Below are 12,264 nucleotides of genomic sequence, written 5' to 3'. Positions count from 1 at the left end.
TATTGTCTAATAGAGAATGTATAGTTTAAATATTTTAAAGTGACAGGTCTGCTTTAAAAACCGGTGGCGGTTTAAACAGTTTGTTACTCAAATTACAAGACTGAGTAAATAATACCAATTGCTAAAGTGAAATAGACACCCAAATCAAATCAATGACATAACCCTCTTATTTTACTAATGTTTGGTAAGGGTTTGCAGAAATGAGGAGTTTGGCCACTGAAAGATAAGATTATCTGTCATAATTGAAGAGCAATGATCTCACAGATGGTGATAAGAAAATCATAATTAATTTGATATATGGTTATCACTGCTAATAAATCCAAACTTTAATAGAGAAGTGACCTTTGTGTTTTTGCATAAATACTAAATCCAGGTGTCGGAGTTACTAGCCAGGCTTTTTTGCTGTGCTACCCCAGTGCTTTGCTTTAAGTGTCAGTGAGGCTGCTCAATCACAAAGAATACCCGACCAGAATATCACCGGAATAGCCTCAGACACAGAATCTGCAGAAGTAAAACCACAATTTCACGTTAAATCTCGGCACATTGGAGGAAATAAGGAAAGACACTGGGTTAATGGTTGCATGGGGAGAGAAAGGCCAGCCGATAATCGTGTCAAGGTTGGAAGCCATTTGGTAACTAGTAGCCATTACTAAGTGTTGCAGTTAATAGCGATGGCTTACTTCAGTTATTTACAGACAAGATGAAGAAGTTAAACGTGTTTGCTAACTTTGTCATTGCGACTTATAGCTGCTCAATCAGGAATAAACTCCAAGCATCACAACCATTACAGTCAGTGGCGTACACACAATCCATGGGGCTCCGGTGCTAAAATGATCCATGGGCCCTCCCCCCGACAGACACACACACAGACACACAGACACTAATAGAGCTTGGTTGCTTCATCTAAGTGTTGCTTCTAAGTGTGTGTGTGGTTGGAGATATTCTGGAGATAAGCTGGAGGTAATCTGAGGTATCCAGGAGGATAAATAAAAAGTTAAGGTTTGTTTGATTTAAATTATTCACCTCATTGGAATGGCAGACTTAGTTCAGTGTAATAGTTGCTTTGCATTTGTTTCACGTTCCACTTTTTGGAGGTTTGGTTGTTGTCTAATCTGTAGACAGTTCTCTATTTTGCGGCAGGAGATTGTATTTTTGAAGTCTGAGATTTGTAAATTATCTGGTAAACAAACTCAGGCTGGAACTGCTGCAAAGCCACTGCCGCAGAGACATACTAGGAATGGCAGATGGATTACTGTAGGATCTGGTAGACTTGGAGTTGTGGATAAAAGGCATATTGCACAGTCTGTTGCTCTACATAATTCATTTTCTGCACTTTCAGAGTGTATTGGTGTCGTGGAGAGAGGCACTGAGGCTAGTGGTGTTGTGCAGAGAGGCACTGAGGCTAGTGGTGTTGTGCAGAGAGGCACTGAGGCTAGTGGTGTTGTGCAGAGAGGCACTGAGGCTAGTGGTGTTGTGCAGAGAGGCACTGAGGCTAGTGGTGTTGTGCAGAGAGGCACTGAGGCTAGTGGTGTTGTGCAGAGAGGCACTGAGGCTAGTGGTGTTGTGCAGAGAGGCACTGAGGCTAGTGGTGTTGTGCAGAGAGGCACTGAGGCTAGTGGTGTTGTGCAGAGAGGCACTGAGGCTAGTGGTGTTGTGCAGAGAGGCACTGAGGCTAGTGGTGTTGTGCAGAGAGGCACTGAGGCTAGTGGTGTTGTGCAGAGAGGCACTGAGGCTAGTGGTGTTGTGCAGAGAGGCACTGAGGCTAGTGGTGTTGTGCAGAGAGGCACTGAGGCTAGTGGTGTTGTGCAGAGAGGCACTGAGGCTAGTGGTGTTGTGAAGAGAGGCACTGAGGCTAGTGGTGTTGTGCAGAGAGGCACTGAGGCTAGTGGTGTTGTGCAGAGAGGCTTGGTGAGGCCTAATAGAAAGCAGTTGTTGGTGGGGGATTCCATCACAAGAGGTGTGGAGATGGACAATGGTGGTCTTGTGAGGTGTCTTCCCGGAGCTACTGCTCACAGAGACAGGAGACGTATCGGTAATATTGTTAAGCAAGCAAAGCAGGAAGGGGAATTGGATGTACTTGTCCATTTAGGGACAAATGACTTGGCTTGCAATGAGGTTTCAGAGGTTAAGGAAGTTTTTAGTGTTTTTGCCAATGATATACGGCAGGTTGCTTCCACATTGTCATTCTCTGAAGTTCTGCCTGTGCATAACACTCAGAATGACAGGCGGATGCGTATTAGGGACTTTAACTTGTGGCTTGGTGAATGGTGTCGGGAGCAAGGATTTGGCTTTATTGCTCATGGTAGCTCTGTTTGGAATGGAAATAAACTGTACAAAAAAGATGGTTTGCATCTTTCTCAAAAGGGAACAAATGTTCTCAGTGAGCAGTTCAGAGGTTTTGCTAGGATGTATTTAAACTAGGAGGGGGGGGCAAAAGGGTGATAAAACATCAATCCAATTGTCCCCCAAAACAAGGACAGAAGGTGCCTGTAGCAAGTGTGTTAAAAAATGATAAGCTTAGAGTCATGTCTACAAATGCTCGCAGTTTAGGGAATAAGATCCATGAACTTGTGGCAATAATGGCAACTGATAGTGTAGATTTAGTCGCTGTTACTGAGACATGGTATAATGAGAAAAATGACTGGGACATAGCAATACCAGGGTACTCTTTATATAGAAAAGACAGGGAAGGCAAGAAAGGGGGAGGGGTGGCCCTGTATGTAAAGAATAGCATAAAATCTAGCCTAATAAAGGTTAGTGAGGCGAACATAGAGTCAGTTTGGGTTACGTTAGAATTTGGTAATCACACAGTAACTCGTGTAGGTGTGATTTATAGGCCCCCAGGACAAATTGAAGAGTTAGATAATCTACTAGTTGAAGAAATAGCTAAAATGACAATGAAGGGGGAAGTTATCATCATGGGTGACTTTAATCTTCCTGATATAAATTGGAAAACAAAAATAGCTACATGTGCCAGGAGCACACATATTCTAAACTCCCTACTGGGATTGTCTCTAAAACAAGTCGTTGAGGAGCCAACTCGTAAAGAGGCCATACTAGATTTAGTGTTAACAAATGGAGATTTGGTATCAGATATTACTGTAGGTGAAAGTTTAGGATCCAGTGATCATCAGTCAGTGTGGTTTAATATAAGAACAGTGACTGAGTCACACCACACAAAAACAAAAGTTTTAGACTTTAGAAAAACAGACTTTTCCAAAATTAGAATATGTGTAAAGGAGTCATTATCAGACTGGAGCAATTTAAATGGAGTCCAAAAGAAATGGGATTATTTAAAAGTTGCACTACTGAAGGCAACAGAAAATTGCATTAGGCTTGTCAGTAAAAGCAAAAAATTCAAGAAACCACTGTGGTACTCCACAGATGTAGCCAAAATAGTAAAAAACAAAAAGTTAGCATTTAGTAATTATAAAAAAACCCAGAGTGAGGAAGACAGAATGACCTATAAGATTAGGCAGAAAGAGGCTAAGCAAGTTATAAGAGCTTCCAAATCACACACAGAAGAGAAAATAGCACAGTCAGTAAAAAAGGGGGACAAAACCTTTTTTAGATACATAAATGAGAAAAGAAAAGTAAAACAAGGATTAGTTAGATTAAAAACAAAAGAAGGAAGGTATGTAGATGAGGATAAAGGTCTAGCTGACTGCCTCAATGAATATTTTTGTTCGGTATTTACAGATGAAAATGAAGGAAAGGGACCTCAGTTAAGAAAAAGGATAAATGAGTCATTTATTACACGTGAGTTTACAGAGGAAGAGGTTCTATTTCAACTGTCAAAAGTAAAGACAAATAAGTCAATGGGACCTGATGGAATACACCCAAAGCTATTAAAAGAGCTTAGTGGTGTACTAGCAAAACCATTAACAGATTTATTTAACCAATCATTGATAACAGGAGTAGTCCCAGAAGATTGGAAGTTAGCGAATGTTGTGCCCATTCACAAGAAAGGTAATAGGGAGGAGTCGGGCAACTATAGGCCAGTAAGCCTAACTTCAGTAGTGGGGAAAGTGATGGAAACCATGTTAAAGGATAGGATTGTTGAACATCTAAAAACACATGGATTTCAAGATCAGAGACAACATGGGTTTACTTCAGGGAGATCATGCCAAACTAATCTTATTGATTTTTTTGATTGGGTAACTAAAATTATAGATCAGGGTGGTGCAGTAGACATTGCTTACCTCGATTTCAGTAAGGCTTTTGACACTGTTGCACATAGAAGGCTTATCAACAAACTACAATCTTTGAGTTTGGATTCCAATATTGTTGAATGGGTAAGGCAGTGGCTGAGTGACAGGCAACAGAGGGTTGTAGTCAATGGAGTATATTCGAAGCTTGGGCTTGTCACCAGTGGGGTACCTCAGGGATCTGTACTTGGACCCATTCTCTTTAATATTTTTATTAGTGATATTGCAGAAGGTCTTGATGGTAAGGTGTGTCTTTTTGCGGATGATACTAAGATATGTAACAGGGTTGATGTTCCAGGAGGGATAAGCCAAATGGAAAATGATTTAGGTAGACTAGAAAAATGGTCAGAGTTGTGGCAACTGACATTTAATGTGGATAAGTGCAAGATAATGCATCTTGGACGTAAAAACCCAAGGGCAGAGTACAGAATATTTGATAGAGTCCTAACCTCAACATCTGAGGAAAGGGATTTAGGGGTGATTATTTCTGATGACTTAAAGGTAGGCAGACAATGTAATAGAGCAGCAGGAAATGCTAGCAGAATGCTTGGTTGTATAGGGAGAGGTATTAGCAGTAGAAAGAGGGAAGTGCTCATGCCATTGTACAGAACACTGGTGAGACCTCACTTGGAGTACTGTACACAGTACTGGAGACCCTATCTTCAGAAGGATATTGATACCTTAGAGAGAGTTCAAAGAAGGGCTACTAAACTGGTTCATGGATTGCAGGATAAAACTTACCAGGAAAGGTTAAAGGATCTTAACATGTATAGCATGGAGGAAAGACGAGACAGGGGGGATATGATAGAAACATTCAAATACATAAAGGGAATCAACACAGTAAAGGAGGAGACTATATTTAAAAGAAGAAAAACTACCACAACAAGAGGGCATAGTCTTAAATTAGAGGGACAAAGGTTTAAAAATAATATCAGGAAGTATTACTTTACTGAGAGGGTAGTGGATGCATGGAATAGCCTTCCAGCTGAAGTGGTAGATGTTAACACAGTAAAGGAGTTTAAGCATGCGTGGGATAGGCATAAGGCTATCCTAACTATAAGATAAGGCCAGGGACTAATGAAAGTATTTAGAAAACTGGGCAGACTAGATGGGCCGATTGGTTCTTATCTGCCGTCACATTCTATGTTTCTATGTTTCTATGTTTCACATACATACAGAGACACACATACACAGACACATACATACAAACATAAACACACATATACAAAATGTTTAAGTCACCCTCCTGTTTCCTACCTTTTAGGTGCAGGAGGATGACTTTCCCTGAGGTCCAGTGGTGGCTCAGGCTGGTGGGAGTCAGAGTTCCCACAGCATTGGGCCACCTGGTGGGGCCCTTGAATGTGCAGCCGGGCCAGGGCCGCAACACATGGCAGCGGGCACCCGGTCGCTGGGGTCTGCAGGGCGGCTGGGCTCAGTCGCAGCTGCGACCCCTGCGACCGTGGTATGTACGCCACTGATTACAGTGCATTGCAGTGGTTATGGTGCCAGGAGTTCCCTGGTGCTCCTCCAGTGTAAGTAATGATACATGTGCTAACAGTCTGAATTCTTACCTGGGGCCTGCCACTGCAGCCTTCAGAGAGCTCAGCTGACACTCTCAGCCAATGAGCTAGCTCAGCTCAGGAGAGCCAACATAAGCTCCTAAGCAGAACCTTGTGGCTCTCCTTGCAGCAGAGAGGAGACGGGGAGCGCATGTCTGGCAGACTACTTACAATAGGGGGTTGACTGCGTACTCCTGGCACTATAGAGAGTGTCATAATGGTCATGGTACGTAGAGTATCCTATTAGTTTTTCTCCCAGAACGGTTGCAAGAGTTTCTCTCTCTAGATGAGCAAAGAAACATAGGAACAAACAGACTAAACTCTAATGAAAAGCGAATGATTTGAGTAGTTCTACCTCTTTACGGAGAAACTTGTAACTAGGTCCCAAGGGAGGAATTCGTTTAGCACTGTTCAGAAAACCTAATGGGTGCTGCTGCTTTCAAAACAAGGGGTTCAAACAAACAAACAAAATAAAAACTATTTCCTCCCCAATGAGGGGAAAGGTAAAAAAATAAATATTGGTAATTGAAAGAATGAGAACATATCCTTTAAGTTCCTCTTCTATTTAATTGGAAAGAAAAACGCTTCCTCTCATAGAGTTCTTCCTTTTTAATTCGCCAGTGTGGGTGTTACACTATCCTAGTCCTCCCTTCGACCAGTGCTTTTAATAAGAAAGGAATAAAAATATCTGCATGTCTCCCCAGTAAAATGTGGTATGTCGTGTCGCTGTAGCCCAACTGAGTGATGCTCCAGTCACCGTGTATGGCAAAATACATTCTTGCGCCTTTTATTCTGTGCCACTTCCATCAAAACGTATCATCCCAGCATTGAGACACATGGGTCCCACATTCTAGGTAGATAAAGATTAGCCATAACATTAGTCAGGGATTCCTGGATCCATGAATTTGTTTGGCCCCATTAACTAACCCCATGTGAAGTATGAAGAGTAGGTCCCAAACTGTTAACATGCCTAGTGTTTTTGAGATCTTAATCCTTCTCTTTTTCTAGGTCCAAACCTTCTTATCTCTTCAGCCAGAACTGATCTCCAATTCTTACTATTCCCTATTTGCAGTTTCATTACTTCCTTAGCCAGCTTTAATACTGCTGTTTCTCAACCAAGTTTTTTCCCTTCCCAGACTTTTTAGCCTCTATCCTACCCTGACCTTGAAATAGTCACCTTTTCTTAACCTTAGGCCATCACATAGTCCAGTCGCTCCAAGCAATCTTATTGTCTCTATACCTACTTTCTACTCTCTCAACCGTCTTTCTGTCCGAACAGAGCAGAACTGTCACTTCTTAGTAAATTACACCAATGGAGAAAAACAAACAAAAAACTGAACGAGTCAACCTATAACATAGCTAAACCTTTTTTCAATTGATGCCCCGTGTTCTTAAAAATAAATCAAAGGGACACTCCAGGCACCCAGACCACTTCTGCCCATTGGAGTGGTCTGGGTGCCAACACCCACTACCCTTAACAGGGCAAGTGTAATTATTGCAGTTTTTGTATAAACTGCAATAATTTCCTTGCAGGGTTAACTCCACCTTTAGTGGCTGTCTACAAGACAGCCAATAGAGGGAACTTCATGGTCCACAGCTCAGAAAACCTGTGCTAGAGCGTCGCTGGACGTCCTCACACTGTGTGAGGACCTCCAGCGTCATTCAATTCCCCATAGGAAAGCATGGAAAAGCATTTTCAATGCTTTTCTATGGAGAGCTCTAATGCGCATGCACACATTAGGTCTCCGCGGGCGGCGGGCGGGATCAGTCTCGCCCACCGGCCGACGTAACGAAGAGGAGGAGCGGCAGCGACCCAAAACCACCACCGAGGGATATCTGCGGGGGTCTCAGGTAAGTGACTGAAGTGGTTTTCACCCCTTCAGCAACCGAGGATTGGGAGGTGGGAGGGAGAGGGGACCTGCAGTGTCAGGAAAACAGATTGTTTTCCTGGCAGTGGAGAGTCCCTTTAAATATTTTGCAGATGACATCACAATCCAGATCAGGCCAGGCATAAGCAGGGCACATATGGCAAATGAGAGGAGAACAGAAATGTTGTTTTGGTTTCTCATCTTTCACAGTGTTCAATGTCAAAAAAGAGCAACATTTATCAGAATGAACGGCAGGGAGCCAAGATGGAGGAGCCCAGTTCAAGGTCATAGGAAATACAGCAATGTCAAATTCCTACCCTTAATTTTATTTTTTAGATCTCACAAAATACATATTTGTTAAATACAAGGAATAAAGAAAACAGAATATTAAAAATTCTCGACAAGTGACCGTTTCCCTTTAAGGAACAGAATATTCACAACATTCTAATTGAACATGAAATCAGTCATTTCTAGACCTTCAATATGCTTTCCCAACTATCGTATTGCTTTCACATACATTATCTGAAAATTTACTTTTCTCGATAGGACATATGTCTAACTTGGGTGTAGTATTAGCGCCCTCTAGCTGCAGCCCAGATAACACCAGTCCTGGTGACAGACATTCAGAAATACAAGAATATTTTAAGATTAAACATCACAAAAGGAACTATGTCATTATAACCAATAAATAATTGCTTTGTCCAAATATAATATTGTGCACGTTATAATTGGATTAACTCTTTCATGCTCTCTCGTTCAGTGACCATGCAATATTTCCTGATAAAACACAGGCAGCAACAGTAGTTTTCCTGCGGCCAGATATTAACATGCAACACACGTGACTGCAATTAATGGTCCCAGAACCAATTTAAGATCTTGCTGATTCCATACCAGTAATAGTGTGATCTCACTAATATATATCACTGGATTTTCATAAGTTTAAAAATAAAACTGTTGCTTTTTTTGAGGTTTATATGCTACATCCTGAGAGTTCGCAATGGGGTTTGACAAACTAGTTTTCATTGAGCCAAAGGTTCAGTGAAAAGCCACAGCAAAACTATCCCCCTCCCCACTGGTTTCTACACTCCATTTTTATTATTATTATTTTTAAATTTGACAATTTTTTTTTTAATTCTTTATTTTTGTTGTGCTTTGTAAGGTGCACAACTTGCCATAAGACATGTCATCAACAGTGTAACCTTGGTCTTTGCATTGTAACAGAACATATCAGTTATACAGCACGTTTTATAATGTGTTATGATAATCTCACTTGTACAGTACAGAAAGGGTAGTCGGCCTTCTTCAAAGGGTGTTAGAACCTACAGACTTCTGGGTTAATAGGGGAGGGGGATTGCTTGGGGTGCCTATGGCATACTGCCGTGGTCACAACTGTATTCTCGTCCTCAGTCTGCCGGCCTTGGTAATGAATTGTACTAATTTTAAAATCACGATCAGATCTAATGTAAAAAGTGGTTGCTGTCGGCCTGTGTCACGCAGCGTCGGCCTGTTGGTGGGAGCTGCTGGTCGTATTAGGCATGGTGGATAGGCTAGTGGGGGGGTATACAACTCTGCAGTATTCGTGTAGCTACTACTGATGGAGCCAATTTAGATTAAGATCTTAAAAGCATAGATAAACAATAAAAAATGTAACAACTATAAAACCATAAAACCAAAAAACAATATTCAGTGTCCATGCTAATGATACCGGAGAAACTGACGGAAGCCAAGCACAGAGAGATGGACACAGGTTTCTTCAGGAAGGAAGAGATTCTTTATTGGATCACCGATCGGGACTCAGAGGGACTAGCGTCACCAAAATACAGCAAGTTCTGAGCCCCGGACAATAGTGCAGGCTCCTTATATAGGCACATAACTCCTCCCATATTAAGCTCCACCCGCACATTCTCTTAACCAATCAATACAAATAAGAATTAACTTCCTGTTTGACCGCATGGCTTGTCCAGCACAATGGAGGAGGGGGAATACTACATCCTGTATTCTTGCACATGCTCCGTACACTACTGATCGTATCTTGCCTCGTGCAACCAACTGATCGATACGTCAGCATATGCACGTACACATGCCACGTGGTAATCTCGGCCTACTAAATTTATTTTTACCGAGATTCCACCACATTCCCCCCTTTGATGCCTCTTGATATTTCACAATTACTTGAGGCATCACTTAACCTTGGTTTGCATACACCGCAAGTTACCTTGAACCAGACCAGACTTATCTTATGATGTGAACCTTTTAACACTCATCTTCCTGCATTGGTTCTCCCTGATCTAGAGCCTTATACTTATAAATCGCCATTATCTGTGCAGCAGCCTTCCTCTCTGCTATATTTTCTATCAGGCTTTGCACAGACCTAACTACTAAGGGTATAAGACACGGCAGGAGTAGACACAACATTAAAATCAGTAGGACTCCACCTACCACTGCCTTAAGCCCTCCAAACCACTCATACCAGCTACCAAACCAACTACTTGGATTATACCCTTTCCATACCTGAGTAGGCACATGCGCTAGTTTAACCATATGGCTAGTAAGCTCAGCTATTGCTTGCCCTTCGTCATCTATTTGAAGACAGCAATTGCTCAGGTTAAACTTCCCACATACACCTCCCTCTACTGCCAAAAGGTAATCCAAGGCTAATCTATTTTGGTAGACTGCTGTCCTCATCCTGGTGTTATGCTTCGCTAGAAGATTGAGCGCTTGTGATGTCTCGTTAGTAATAATCTCAACCACCGCCTGTAATCTTATAATTCGGTTGAGCATATAAATAGGGGTTCTGTAACCAAAGGTACCATCCTCAGCCCACGTGGCTGGCCCATAATAATCTATGATACGCTGGGGAGGCCATTCATTATCTTCCCAGGTGCCTATCTCTATGGGTCCCCTTTTCTTCCTATGATTCACATCATACACTTTAACACCTAAAGTCTCACCTGTTTCAATCGGTAACAAGAAGAAGGATGGTTTGAGCATACCCAACACACATGCCCCTTCCCAGTCCTGTGGCAACTCCGAATAGGCTTTCTTACCACAGATCCAGTACAAATTTGCTGGGGCTCTCCAGGTAGATGTGATGGATAAATCAAACCACACATCCTTTAAATTGGCGTATCTAGCAAACGGGTTAGATGGTTCTGAGACATTTGAAGCCGACCACCAAGTTGTATTCTTTGTATCATCATCATAAGCTTTTTGCCCTAGACAAGTTAATTCTCCTACAGAAGTGTTATACATTATTCCTTTCCTTGCTATGCAAACATAACCTATGATGGAGGTCTTTAATCTCCACTCAGATTTACCTCTAACACTCATATGATAATCGGCTTGTGTAGATATTAGTTGGTCAACTGCCTCAGAACCGGACATTACCTCCTTTGCTTCCCAAGGCCATTGGTCTCCCATGTTAGTACCTCCACACACATAGCAGTTGGTAACATTAAGACTACCGGCAATACTTTCAGCTAAGTCAATGAACAGGTTTTTAGCATTATGGGGGATCTTATTATCTATACTCATCTCTTCATAAAAGGAATGGTATACTTGATGAGTTTGGGAGGATACCGTATCAGTCTCTATCCCTATAAACAATACTGTCCCAGGATCTAAACCCGTCCCGTATATTTGAAACCCAAATAAATTGCCATATTTGTCTAAGAACTTATCGGGGTTATTTATAAGTATATGGATGGGATTACATTCCATAGACTTACAATATGGGCTAGTCGGCAACTTAGTCACTATCATGTCTTTGTCTACTGTCTGTCCCCAAGTCGCCCACCCCACACAAGACCAATATGGGCAAAAGTTATAGTCTTTATTTGGGCATCTAGGACTCACATATTTATTTTTACTACTGGGACAAATATATTTATCATTAGACCCATACGTCCTCTCCCATCTAAGATCCCCACATACATTCCACGGCTTTCTACCACTCGATATCGCTTTACACGCATCAAATAGCAGAACACCCGAAGAATGTACGGATTCTAACACCGTCTTATTAATTAGGGTCCCCTGAGGATCTCCATTCCTGAGAGTCAACCAAATTGTACGAGGTTGATACTCCGGACTGAAGCACTTAGGTTCTCCTACTCCTAAATGGCACACACTATAGTCTATATTTAGGTATCTACATCTCGATACATCTCCTTTACACTCGTATTGTGAATGCCAAATTAGGGTTTGGGAAATATGGTTACCTGTTCTCGTAGTCTTAATGCATACCTCACAGCTAGGAGTGTCGGTACCTCTACCTTCCTGAATATAAAAACACACATAAATAAACACTATCAAAAACACATCTTTCGCCGTCATCCTCAGTCTTCGTCCGTGCGAAGGCACCTCAGCTTCCAGGATGTAAGGGCTGCAGGGAATGGAGTTCTGCTCGTCTTCACAGGAGTCCCTTCGAGACTTTCCCTGGCTTATAAACTATACGTCGGTGGGCGGACAGGCTTTATTATGGCCTTCTCACTCACGCACCAAATCCCAAAAATAATAAAATTTGTAATCCACAATAGTTCCTCGTTACTCCGACTGAGTAGTGCGTTTTAACCGGATCTTGCAGGGATTCTCTGGATCTGCTGTAACTTGCCAAGAATCGACTGCTGC

This window comes from Pelobates fuscus, chromosome 13, assembly GCF_036172605.1.
Source record: "Pelobates fuscus isolate aPelFus1 chromosome 13, aPelFus1.pri, whole genome shotgun sequence".
Classification (NCBI taxonomy): domain Eukaryota; kingdom Metazoa; phylum Chordata; class Amphibia; order Anura; family Pelobatidae; genus Pelobates; species Pelobates fuscus.
Note: the sequence above shows the minus strand (reverse complement) of the source record.